The 13,000-nt window shown below is 40.9% G+C and overlaps 1 protein-coding gene across 4 annotated transcripts in view; it reads right to left on the bottom strand.

Moving 5' to 3' along the window:
• The window catches only part of WNK1 (WNK lysine deficient protein kinase 1), a gene marked incomplete at its 5' end in the record, with an annotated part of 95,421 nt that overhangs the window by 63,824 nt on the left and 18,597 nt on the right, over positions 1–13,000 (bottom strand). The gene's annotated exons all lie outside the window — the stretch shown is intronic.

Raw genomic sequence — 13,000 nt, 5'->3', positions numbered from 1 at the left:
CTCCAGAGAGCAATTCCTCTTCCTTTGTTTACAGGTCATGTGTTTTCTCAATACAATTCAGCCATGTAATACCTAAACCATCCTACATTCACTAAGATCATCAACTTTTTCTAAAAAGTTCACAGAGTATCTTCAGGCATGGACAAACTTCTTTTTCAGCTGAAGCTCCAATTTTCAGAAGTATACAATTTCCCTGGCTAAAAGTCTGAAAACAGGTTTGCAATCACCTCAGGGATCAGTTTCCTACTGGTGTCTATGAACGTCACTCATCTTTACAATTCTTAGGAAAATGCAAAATCCTCATGTATGACTAATTTAATCTACAGACATCAAAACCCATTCAATCCTACAACCACTCCGCTCTGCAGAAATCAGCATTAGCACCTCTGCCCATTCTTTCATAAGCATACCTGCACAAGTTTTGATGTAACATTTGCAGAAACACTCTACCAACAACTCTGCATTCATGTCTGCTTAGGTGTTGCAGGGGTTTTAATATGCAATTAGTACTCTCATTTCAGCTGTCTCTTACTCATCTAATAGTTTCCCTTTCATTATAATGAGCAAGGCAGCACAAGTTCTGTTCCAAACCTTGGTGTCAACTGCTTCCAACTGCTGTGAGACAGAAAAGCAGTGAGGTTCAGCTCACCATACACACACTTCTACACAACAGTGCTTCCAACACCACAATCAAATGTCATCTTTCTCACAGGAAAATAAAGCACCATTCTCACCCTCTGCACTTGATCCATATCATCCACTTTTAAAACCGCCGTATTTAGCTGTAAATTCAGCTACTATATACGGTCATTTACAAAAAAAGGCTGCAATAATTACTTTTCTATCACTTGTAAATAGCCCATATGAACACCTGCATTCACTTTCGTCCAAAGCCAAGATTTTAGATACACATTTGGATTACATTTCCTTTATTGTGTACACACTAACAAGCTATCTACCACAAACACTGTTAACCAGTTTTAGACCTACACTTAACATCAAGTCGAGCGTATTTCATTTCACTCTCTTTTTAATTCACATAACCCAATATTTAATTTTATTTTCATTTTAATCCACAACCCAATCTCCCTTAGGGGCTTTATTCAGTTTTCCCTGCCCCTGTACTGCCATCCCCAAATAGAAACCACCAAGTGCTCCTCACCCTTACAATGAGCAGACCCCTAAGAGACCCCCACATTTGGACTCATTTCCCTGTCTGGTCACATCCCTGTTCCTGCAAACACAGCTGTGAGGTTCAGCACAGACACCCAACCCTCCAGAGCCGGCATTAAAACCCACCAAGACACTGCAATAGACTGGGTAAAACAACTCTGCTTTCAAAGTCACAGTGCCCCAGTGATCTGGGACAAGCCTGGACAAAGCACAGGCCAAAAACCTTCACCCAGGAACACAGCAGTGTTTTTGCAACCAAGGAAACCCTGCACCCTTCAGTACATAACTGCAGCAGCAAAGGGAACATTAAACAGAGCTGGAAGAAAAAGACAGAGAGGCCACTTGTTTCCTCAGGCCAGCAGTGCATACTACCCTTTACTACCCTCATTTCCCTGGACACACAGCCCACACCCTCATCCCTGACAGGTTTCATATTCTCCTCCTAAAGGAGCACCAATGCCTGGTTACAGAACTGTCAATAGACTTTAAAAGAACCCACAGCCCAAACATTGAGGAAAAGGCTGAATCTCCTGTACAATTATACCCACAAAGTCTGTACACACAATGACTGTAGGAATTACATTCTAATGCAGCTTGCAAACGGTTGGCCTGCAGGGCAACACACAATTTAAAATGACACGTCCACTTTCAAAGGGTGAGTAATTAAAAATATTAGACAGCAAGATCTCCCAGGCTGCACAGAGACAGAGTGGAACAGAGCCCTTCCCAAATGTGTCTTGGCATCCTTTGAGCTCTCAGTATGGGCAAAAGTGACAACGGTCTAAATAGGCACACAGATGGATTATTTCCACAGGTATTTGCTGTTTTTATCTGAAAGCAGAAATATAGGTTTCACAGATTAACATTCCAGTTTCACTGGAAATACAAGATTAGTTAGACGATTTTAATGTTTTTGTTGATTTTTTAAATTTTATTTTTAAATCAAACAGCCAGAAATTAAACAAAATAGAAAGACTCACAAGTAGTTTTCCATAAGCCTAGGAAACTTAAATAACTTTAAGAACAGTTAATAATACACAGCTTGATATCCTGTCCTTCAAAGACCAAATCATTTTGGCATTCCCACTAATAAAATTTAAAAATGGACATACTCTCTCCTTTCCTGATCTTCTTTTACCATAAGCAACCTCAGGCAGACAAGACAAAGCCCTAAATCTGGAAGTCAGCAAATCACATTCTTGTAGCAGCTCAGCTGGCACATGCTGAGCAGATATAGCCCAAATATTTTTAAAAATATACAAAGCTGTCAAACTATAGGAGAGCCTGCTTCTTAAAATGGATTGAAGTCCCTTCTAAAATGGACAGCATTGTTGTTCCTAAACTGATAGCTCCCCTGGAGGAGCTGTGTGTCACATCCCCATCCCTGGGCTGCCCTCTGAACAAACCAGCACAGATGCACCAAGCCTGCTCCGCTCATTTCATTCATTCCTTTCCACCTACATGAAATGGTTTTGACAAGCCAGGACAAACAGCAAAGGCTTCCCAGCACAACTCGTGGCTCTGCAGTGCCAGGGGCCTGAAAGGAGACAGGCAGCAAATGAAACGATTGTTCAGCTCATTCAATCGGCTTTCTCTTGGCTGTTTCCATTTGTCCAGGCCCTTCCCATCGGATTTGTTTTGCTCAGGAAGGAGTTATCAGAGGTGTTTATGTTCCTCAGTGTAAAACAGGGATCTTGGGCATTCATGACAAACCAGGTACAGGTTTACTTTTCCACTAATTTCCTTAATGTACAGCAGCATGAAATACACAGCACTGTTACTGCCCTCTTTCTACCCCTGTACCTACATGCCTTATATAAATGAAAAACAAACCCCAAACCAAAACAGCTCCCTTCCCCCCAAGATTAGCTATTGTACCAAGCCACAAAAAACAAAGCTCATCAGCAAAGAATGCCTGTATTCCTCTGCTGATTTGCTTCAGCCAAGCCTCGCTATCTACTCAGCATCCTCAGTGAGGAAAGAAAACACATTTCTGCCACCTAAATTTATCTTAAATTTCAACAGGGAGACTCACACAGTCACTGAGCCTACTGAGCAATTTCTATCTGTCCAGAGCTCCCCTGAGCTCTGTGGTGTTCAATGAGAACAAACCAGACTCAGAAAACTTCCCCTGATCTCCATCTACAAAGAAGTAGACTCATAAGCAATATAGGTCAACTTTAAACTGTTTGGGTTTTGTGTTTTTTAGAAAAGAAAACAACTCATTGGATGAGCTGCTACTCAATTTAGAACTCTTCCACCTTCCACAACATTAGGAAAATAAGCAATAAAGGGGAAACAGAGAAAGACTGGACACTTCATGTCCTACAGACAGGTTTTACCAGCTTTTACCATACCACGGGATCCAGAAATGACACCCAGCTCTAGTGCAGTTAGAGGGTTGGTTGTCTGCAGGGAGGGTTAACAGACCACAGCTATAGTATGTAGTTTTCATCCAGACATGCACTAGAAAAATTAGCAGCAATGAAGTGTCTTCAAGTGATGTGATCTGTAAATGCACAGCCATGAGAGACTTCAAAGTGCTGTTGAATTATAGATAGTCTGAATCACAACCAAGGCAAATTATCTATCTGTGCTGAGGTTACACTGAGCAGCAGTTTATCAGGCATTCAAATGTCTGAAAATGCGAGTGAAGACACTGCAGCTCCCAGGCTATTATTTGGAGGCAGAAGTAGCATAGAGAACAGACAAATGTTCTTCTGTGTGCATTTCTGCAGCACATGAGAAAGGCTTTGCGAGCCTTTAAGCAAGGTTAATGAGGGGTCATCAGAGGAGAAGCCAGCAAGGCTGTGCTCTGATATTCGGCAACGTTAATGGAACTGAGGCTTTGTGGGCTGCAGTGCTCTCATCCTGAAAAAATCCAGCAGTTCACAGGAAAAAAGAGCACAGTAACCATTGAGCTAGATTAACAAAATATCAACAAAGAGTCCACTGAGCTTAAAAATCATCCAGCATTACACAGTTGGTGCCTAGAAATGGAAGTCTCGGTGTGCAAGCACTGCATCTACTTTTCTGTGTCAACACATACACCACTTAATACTTTCCAGCATTAAAGAGAGACACACAGAGAGGTGGAGAGATAAAAGGGAAGGGAAAGAGGCTGTTCAAAATGCATCCCTGCACAGCAACAGACAAAAAAACTGATCAAAGATCTGCACAGATCCTTCCATCACTACTTTCTACAAACGACTGAACACAAAAAAAGTGATTAAATAGAGCTGAACAGCTGCTGTTACAAAAGTACATCTCCAGGCCAGAAAACTCCAGCTCCCCCAGGCACTCCTCACAAGGCTGGACCCTCCGCCAGCCCTGCTGCTCTTCATTCTCCAGCACTGCAGTGTTCTCCTCTTGGTGAGAGCCCAGAACCCTCCAGTCACTTTCCTGCTCACCTTAATTTAAAGACAGACAACAAAGCTTCTCACAGGCAGCAAAATGCAGTGCAAGGCCAAGTGAATGCCTATTGAAAGAATGATTTCACCTCGCTCCTTGGCAAGTCCCCACAAGAAGAATCAATTTTATATAAGCTACAGACAATCTTCATGGAGCATGCAAATAACCTTAAGAGAGACAACATAAGCATAAAATACGTATCTAACACAACAGAAAAGAACAGGCTTAAAACAGCTTACATGTTTTAAGGTTCCTGATGGAGGGCAAATATTTGCTGTAGGCTTCCTCTTACACAAGATATTAAAAATGCTTTAACTTTCAGGAAAGTACACAGGTAGTCAAGCTAAGTGAAACACTGAGGGATTATTCCCAGTACTTGTCAGTTTTCTGGTGAAAAGCACCTACCTTCAAAACTTTTCACCACTGGTTATGTGGAGGGCAAAGGAAAATGGGTAATTGATTTAATAATCTTCGATTATTAAATTTTGATTTAATAATTGATTTAATAATCTTCTTCTGTGTTTTAATTTCTGGCATTTCAATTCACTACATTAGTAACTAAATCGAAAACTCACTAGAAGATGAAGTTAATTTGTCAAAAACTCAAAAATACAAGTGCTTCTTGTCCTTTCTCTTGGAATTGTTGCAGTTAAACGATACAGCAAATGTACACAACTTATGCTGTTCAAATGTTAAAAATCAAGAAACAAATGATACATAAGCTGACAGATAACTGATTGTGGGAGGAAGGAAAGGAGGGAAATGAAACTGTAAGTGATCAAACAAAAGGAGGACAGAAGTCTTCATCAGTCCCCATTTAGTCTGAGTAAGTCAATTATACACATCCTGAAAGAACTTGGTACTTGAGTAAGCTCGAGCAAATAAGAAATTCATCTTTGTCTCAGCACAAAGAGGGAAGGGGAAATATCTGCAAACTACAGCCCACGTATGTGACCAAAAGATTCCAGCACCGCTCCCCATTTTATCCTGTCATTGTCTCTGTTTTGGTGAGGCTGTGACTCACCACCACAGCGCAGGGGGCAGAGCCCCACCAAGAATCCTGTTCCTCTGATGTCTCACTTTCCTGCTGCTCCATCGGCAGCAGCCCCTGTGCCAAGAGCAGCAGTAGCAGCAGCAAAGACACCTGGTGGCAGCAATGTCATGGACTTTTAACCCACGCCTGAGAGACATCCCTCAGGGAGAGTCTCCTGGTATCAAACTGACTCTGCCTGCTTGCACCAAGCCCTGGCACCATTGCAAACACAATCTCCATCACCGACACAACGGCAGGAAAACACTGTAACAGCAGAGGAGAATGTTTCTTCTTTATATAAGGTCACCAGAGTCCCCAAAGGACCCTTCCCAATAACAAAGTTAATCTTCTGTTACAGTAGCAGTGTGGGAATTTTTATTTCCAGCAATGCCAAAGGTGACCACACTGTTGGATATTGCCCTTGGATACCAATTGTGATGTTACATACAAGGCTCATGGCCATGGGCAGAGGTGTGAGCACACAGCTCCCAAAAATTCAGCCACTGCAGATTTTTAAGTTACCACTGTAATTTTAAGAAGCACTGATAATCTGTACAAAGCAAGTCTCTGCTGGATGCCTGCCTTCCAGAGCTGTGTTATGTGTGAATACACACATTAACACACATCTGCACTACCCCTCTCCCCAGCCTCTCACATCAGCAGCAACATCCACAGGCAAAGCAAACAGGCTGAACTCAAACCTGAGCCAAATGCCAAAGAAAACAATGACTGAGCTGTACATCATCTAATCAGAGTACATTAAATACCATACTCTACCAAATCAATTACATATCTTCCTTTGCTCCCCACAAAACCAGCAAGAAAAAATTTTAAACAGTAGATATGAAACCTAAAGCTTAGACATGACCTCCTCTGGAATCTTCCAGGTCCTCAGGAATCTGGACTAAGAATGGCAAGCAACTGTTTAGGCTTCAGTCATTTCTATTCTAGGGTTGCTCTAGGCAGCATCTGTGTTTCCTTACGTAGAAGTCATAGAGAAAAAAAAAAAAAAAAAAAAAAAAAAAAAAAAAAAAAAAAAAGAGAGAGATGTCTAAGTTTTATTCAATTTATCCATCCTGAGAGGTGGAACATTAAGGGACAGTAATCAAAATGCTCAGCTACACAAAAATAATTAGTAAAAGAACAGAGAGCTCATCTATTTATTTTCCCTTTTAAATTGTTATTTGATCCATGGAAGATAAATGGATAAGTTTGCTTTCTGACAGCAGTTTTCAATAAGGCTTATGTTTATTACATACAGCTTATTAGAGAATTGAAGTGTTGGCTGAACTGAATCCTTGATGAGCTATTAACCAGCTGGACCATCTTGTCACTTGGCTCAGATGCCTCATTAAAAGTTCTGAAGTGCCCCTCAGTTCTCATTCTGCACTGAACTGATGGTTTTGTCACTGAGAGGGAAGGTACATCCAATCACCTCCGTTTTATTTTACTATGAAAACCCAGTTCTCCACTCACGGGTGACAATACCTCAGGAAAAAAAGCCTTTTCCACAATCCATCCTGTGACCTCACAGATTGATTAATTCAATGCATTACAAATGCAATTGCAGCTTTTTGTTTCATGTATTTCTGCGTGGCTCAGAGTCCTTCCATGAGTAGCTGCATGTCTAGAACATGAGGGCAAACCCTGAACTGATTCTGATAAAGGCAAAACAATTTAGAAAAATCGAACCCACATTACAATTTCTCATCTCATTCTTCACAAAGCTAATGGCAAACAGGAGAAGGCAGCTGTAGCCACTCCTGAGCCTGCTGGAAAGGTGCTGGAAAGCACACAGGAGTTTCAGGGTGACCACAAGGATTCACCAGGAATGTTCTTGTGCCTCTGAGCAGCTCCCCTGCAAAAACCTCAGCACAAAGCCTGGAGACAAGTACCAGATCAGCCCTCCCTGCCCCTGAAGCTCCTCCAGCTGTAAAACAAACTCACATCAGCCACAGGACACACTGCCTTCAACACTGGTATAAAACACTGTGTGCAGCCTGGTTACCCTGCAGGAGTTACTCTGGCCAGCCTCCCTCCTTTGCCTGCAAACACAGCCCAAAAAAGCACTTCATTTAATTTACAAAACTGTGGATTACTATCAGTTATGACAGGATGACATATGAAGTGTAGGCCAAGTACTGGCAGCCAGAGGGAAAATCCTTACAACAGTCACTAGAGAACTCCATGGCAGACATCTCTCCTTCAGAGACACATCTCTCACTCAGATCCTTCAGGGATCCATGAAAAAACACAAATAATTGCCAGGTGTTCTGCATGTTCTCACGAGACAAATCAAAAAGGGATCTCCTGCAGGGAAAGACTAAAGAGATCCAGAAACAACGAGTTTGAAGGGGTGACCAAAATTTGTATTCTAGACGAGGAATCAGAAATACTCTCCATAAATACCAGTATTAGTACCAGAATTTCACAAACATCAAAGTCCTAAAACACACTGGAGAAGCAGCTTCAAAATATTTTAAGCACAACTGGTGTAAGTTTCCTGTGATCTACAGAATGCACACCTTCACCTCAGGGCTCTCGTAAAAGGAAGCATTAATAATTCTTCCATGCTTACCCAGCAGGGTGACTTATGAAACCAGTTTCTTGCATCACTTGCATGTTTACTATGGACTTTCACAACATCCCATATACATCAGAGACACTTATTCCACCAGCACACTGTGTACATCCTTCTTGGCTAACACCAGACACGATCTGCATCCAAAAAGTCGCCCACAAAGTCACAAATATTTCAGACAGTACCAAATAAACCACTAATATTTCAATTTACTAATAGGTAAATTTAAAAATATGCATGTAATCTTCCATAGAGCAAGGAATTAGAGCATACTTGAGTCAGGGGAGAGAAAATACTCATATTTTTAACAGTGGGTAAGTGGTAGGATGAACAACTAAGAGAAGTGCCATGATGAAGCATATTCTGCATCCAGAAGCTTAACTGGCTTTGCAATTCAATTCCCAACAATTTTAAAATATATTAAAATATAAGAGAAAACAAGGTGTAATTAAAATGCAGGTGAAGGGACAACTCAGCTCCTATTATCTAATGCAACACAGGATACAATACACAAAAACACCAGGGTTTTGCTGCATTCTAAATCAAAATAACAACATGCACAACTTGAACAGAGTGTGCTATTTTTACAGAGGACGAAAGGGGGAAAAAACCAAATCCACACAAACCCTTCAAGTGTTGGACTGACCTGCAAGAAAAGCCATTGACAACTAAAATTCAGTGCTGTCTGACAGGTGAGATGAAATATCAAGAGAGTCATCTCCAAAGGGAGACAAAAAGCTAGGAAAAAGCACCAGAGGAAGCCTAAGATGAACAGCTCAGACTTTTTTCCCCTTGGAACTTGGGAACTACATACACAGTATTCCCCCTGGCAGGGCTGTCCTGCATTAATCCAAGGTTTTTTTCCAAAGAATACAACTGGGAATATCCCACACTGCCAGAAGACCAGCCATGACCTAGAAGGCCTCAGATACTCAACACGTTATCTATGAATCAGCTATTCAAACTGCTACAGCTTATCCAAAAAGTCTGTTTCTCATTACACTGTGCTTTAGTCACATACTGTCTGTCCTTGGTCTGGTGCCACTTCATTTCAATTGTTTGAACAGGAACACTGCAAGGAATTTCTTGAAGACAAACTGTAATGCCTGCACATGTCATGGTCCAAGGGGCCTGCCCTAAATGGGTCATCACAACCTGTAAACAGATTTCTTTGTGTTCAGTTTACCTCCTGCTTTGTCCCACTGAAGAATTCTACACACAGCTCAAAACTCAGTTTAGTTGTGAACTGAAGCGCTTTAGCAAAAAAAAAAAAAAAAAACAACCAAAAAATAATTTAAAATATTCAAATAACGCATCCATACAGTGAAATCTCTGATATTCTGTGCATCATATACAAAACCATTAACTAGTGATCGTGTTTAACATTGAACCAGTTCCCTTAGCCAAAAAGGTAACTGAAAACGTTTTTAGCAAAATGTCTCTGTGTGACACACACTCTGTGTTCACACACAAGCAGCTGGAATGCAAAGGAAAGCAGCTGGTCACAAAAGCTGCTCTGCTGCTGCATCCCCTGATTCACTGGCAACAACCACATTTCTGTGGGGTAACAGTGGGTAAGTGGATTTGAGATATTTTGTATTTCTGTTTAATTTAAATTCCTTGTCCTGCCACACAACCCCGAAGAACACCCCAGTAAAACCATTTCAATCAAGGTAAAGACAGTGTCATAAAGGTAACAGACACCTGGATCTGGTTTTAGCCTGAAATCCACTAAACAGTACTTTAACGAGTACACAGACTTGTTCTTGCCAGGAAGAGTCAGTAAAGAATTATCTTTCCCCAGTCTTGAGATAAGGAAGGGCACACAAGCCCCTTTTGCACAGGCAGAGACAGGACACAGATCTCTGATTTTCACAGTAAGAGCCTCCTGTCCAACTCCAGCCAATGGGATGTGAACAGAGACAGGGCAAGTCCACATCAGCAGCAGTCTGGAAGCACCTGAGAACTAATTCTTTTGCAGTTCTGTTACTACTCTAATATTTTCTTCAATTAACTCAAAAACAATCTTAGTGCCAAAACAAACTTTCCAATAAAAATTCTAATGCTTGAATGTTTATTATTAGAGATACTGATGAAAACTTCACCAATTCTTTTTAAAGACTATCAGGTAGCTTTGTAATTGTTCCCTCCTGAAGACTCTGTGACTACAACATAAAATAATTTTTCCACAGAAGGGCTACGATCCAAACACAGATCTCAGAACTCTGCAGGGACAGCTGTGCGAAAATCCCTTGAGAGCTCAATTCTAAGACAATTCTTTTTGTAGGGGATCAAAATGTGGAAGTGTCCTTAAGTAGTTTTTAAATCCTCAAAATTTAAGAACATTTTAAAGATAATTTTATTGCTATTACCACAGGGGGTTTTGTTTATATTTGTTTCTTGGTTTGGGCCTCTGAAATGGAATTATTTCCAAGGAAACAGAGGGAAAATAAGAACTTTAATCCTTGTTCTCTAATTGTTTACTAAAAATGAGGGCCAGGTGTAAGCACCTACTGCTGCAGCATCTCAGAATTATTGGGAAGAGGCTCCAGTAGATGTTACAGTACAGAGCAGTGAGTGTTAAAACTTATAACCAATAGCACCAGCTTCGATATTTAACAGCCTAGAATTGTGTAAGAGGGACAAAACCAAGAGAGCAGCCAATAGGCAGGGGCTGGATGGATGAATCACAGCCCCAGAGTTACAGCCCTATCTTCAAAGCTCTTCACAGGATGAAAAATTTACAGGCATCTTCAGAATGAGTTGCAACATATCTGTCCATCAGCAGCAGACATTCCCCCTTGTGAATTCACTCTGCAAGTAATAAAATCCAGACTGCTCTGCAAACAAAGAGCTGCAGTTCCCCCCTGGCCCGCTCCTGCCCTGAGCACTCTGGCTGCAGAGGCTGGCAGGGTTTGATGCTATTTTCATCTCTCCTGTGCTTCCAACACACACTGGAGCTCACAGACCTCTCCTGTCATTTCCTATTTCAGAGCACACTCTCAGAGAGACCCGGTCCATACTCTGGTTTGGCTCTGCCTGCAGAGCAAATTAAAGCTCAGTACAGACCAAAGTGAGATGGCTGGAGCACGTTCCCCACACTGAACCGCTGACTCAGGGCAAATGATCCATCATCTCACAATTAGTCACACATGTGAGGATGGGAGGTGCAAACTGAAATTTATGCCACTATGAACTCCTCTTATCTCAACGAGTTCAGCATGTTTGTGCCTAAATAAGGATTTCACAAGAGATCCACTGGCAGTGATCAGCCCTGTGGAAACAGGATGCTTTTCCAAGGCAGGCACTGGAGTGGGATGGTATTGTAAGAACACAGTGAAATCTTAAACCCACAGAAGAGATTGTAGAATCTCTTTTTCAGAATTTCATTTTTCAAAGTGAAGATAACAATATTCAAGCAATCCCTGGGATAAATGCTTTTCCTATTATGAGCCTCTGCCACTCCTTCCCTCCAGAACACGACTCTGAGTTTTCACTTCCCAGGAAAGGCAAACAACATTAGACATAGCACAGACCAGGCTCTGAGCTAATTAAAAAGGAATTCCCATCCAATGCTGTAGACATTAAACACCAAGACAAAACTAAAAGCAGTCAAGCAATACTCTGGCTATAGCTGTGTTCAGATTGTTAATAGATTTTTTTGCAGTTGTTTAATTTATATACATTTCTTTGGACTTTTATATTCCCCTCCTTCTGTACAATCAAGACTTCTACCATAAAAAAAAAAAAAAAAAAAAAAAAAAAAAAAAAAAAAATAACACACCACAAACATTTCTCTAACTCAGCCATCTGTGTAACAACACTGTTTGCTGGAAGCTGTTTTACTTAAACCCTGAACATCAAGAATCCAGTTTGACGTGAAAAATCCGAAATGTATTTAAAAGAACAAACTATAAATATACAAACTTCTCCATTTTAGAAGACATTAGACAAAAAAGGATAAAAAAGGATTTAAACAAAGGACTTTGACCAAATCTGGTAAAAATCAAAGTTATATATTCCATTCTTTCTATACCATTCTCCCCTCAAAACTCATGGGAAAGCAAACATTTTGACTAGGCCATTTGCTTTTAAAATAATGCAAAATTCATCTTTCAAGGTCTGAATTTACTAGAGCTAAAGTGTATTTTCACAGATGCCTCCTTCAGACAAATTACAACATATCGGTAGCAAAGCTGCTTCTCCATCTCTGACTGCTGAGATTAACAGCTGCAAAGGCTGCTGCTTGAACACATAAAGAGGCTGCTGTTCCACAAAAGACCTTCTGCCTGAAAACTTCAATCCCTATCTCTCCAGAGAACCTTACAACATGATGAAGCAAGCCATTTCTGAGGATATTAACATTTCCTAGCTTAAACAGTTGCAACACAAACAAGTGAACTGAATTACACTGTACAGCTTTGCATTTTCCATCCTGAGGGTTTGACTGGCACATGCTGTACAAAAGGTAATTATTTATTTGTAAAACAAAGCCAGCACACATTGAGTAAGTTCAACAAACTACATCATATGGCATCACAGAGATGCTGACAACACATTATTCACAGGCTACAACACAGATCAGGTCTCCAGAGTTTAAAAAAAGGTGGTTTCCAAGTAAGTCTAATCTAGAAAATGTCACTTCTTGTAAAGCTTTTTGATCTGAGAACTCTACTTGGAAATACTTCCTCAGCATAGAGACAGCACACCTGTCCCAATAGGTCTCTGCTCCACAGCTCCCAAGTGTAAAAGGTTGAGGTGCCAGTGGATGCAATAAAACAAGCATTTTTCTCTAAAGCACC

The sequence above is a fragment of the Zosterops lateralis genome, assembly GCF_965231275.1.
Source record: "Zosterops lateralis genome assembly, chromosome: 4".
NCBI lineage: Eukaryota > Metazoa > Chordata > Aves > Passeriformes > Zosteropidae > Zosterops > Zosterops lateralis.
The sequence above is the reverse complement of the archived record's forward strand: the minus strand, read 5'-3'. Positions and strand labels throughout refer to the sequence as shown.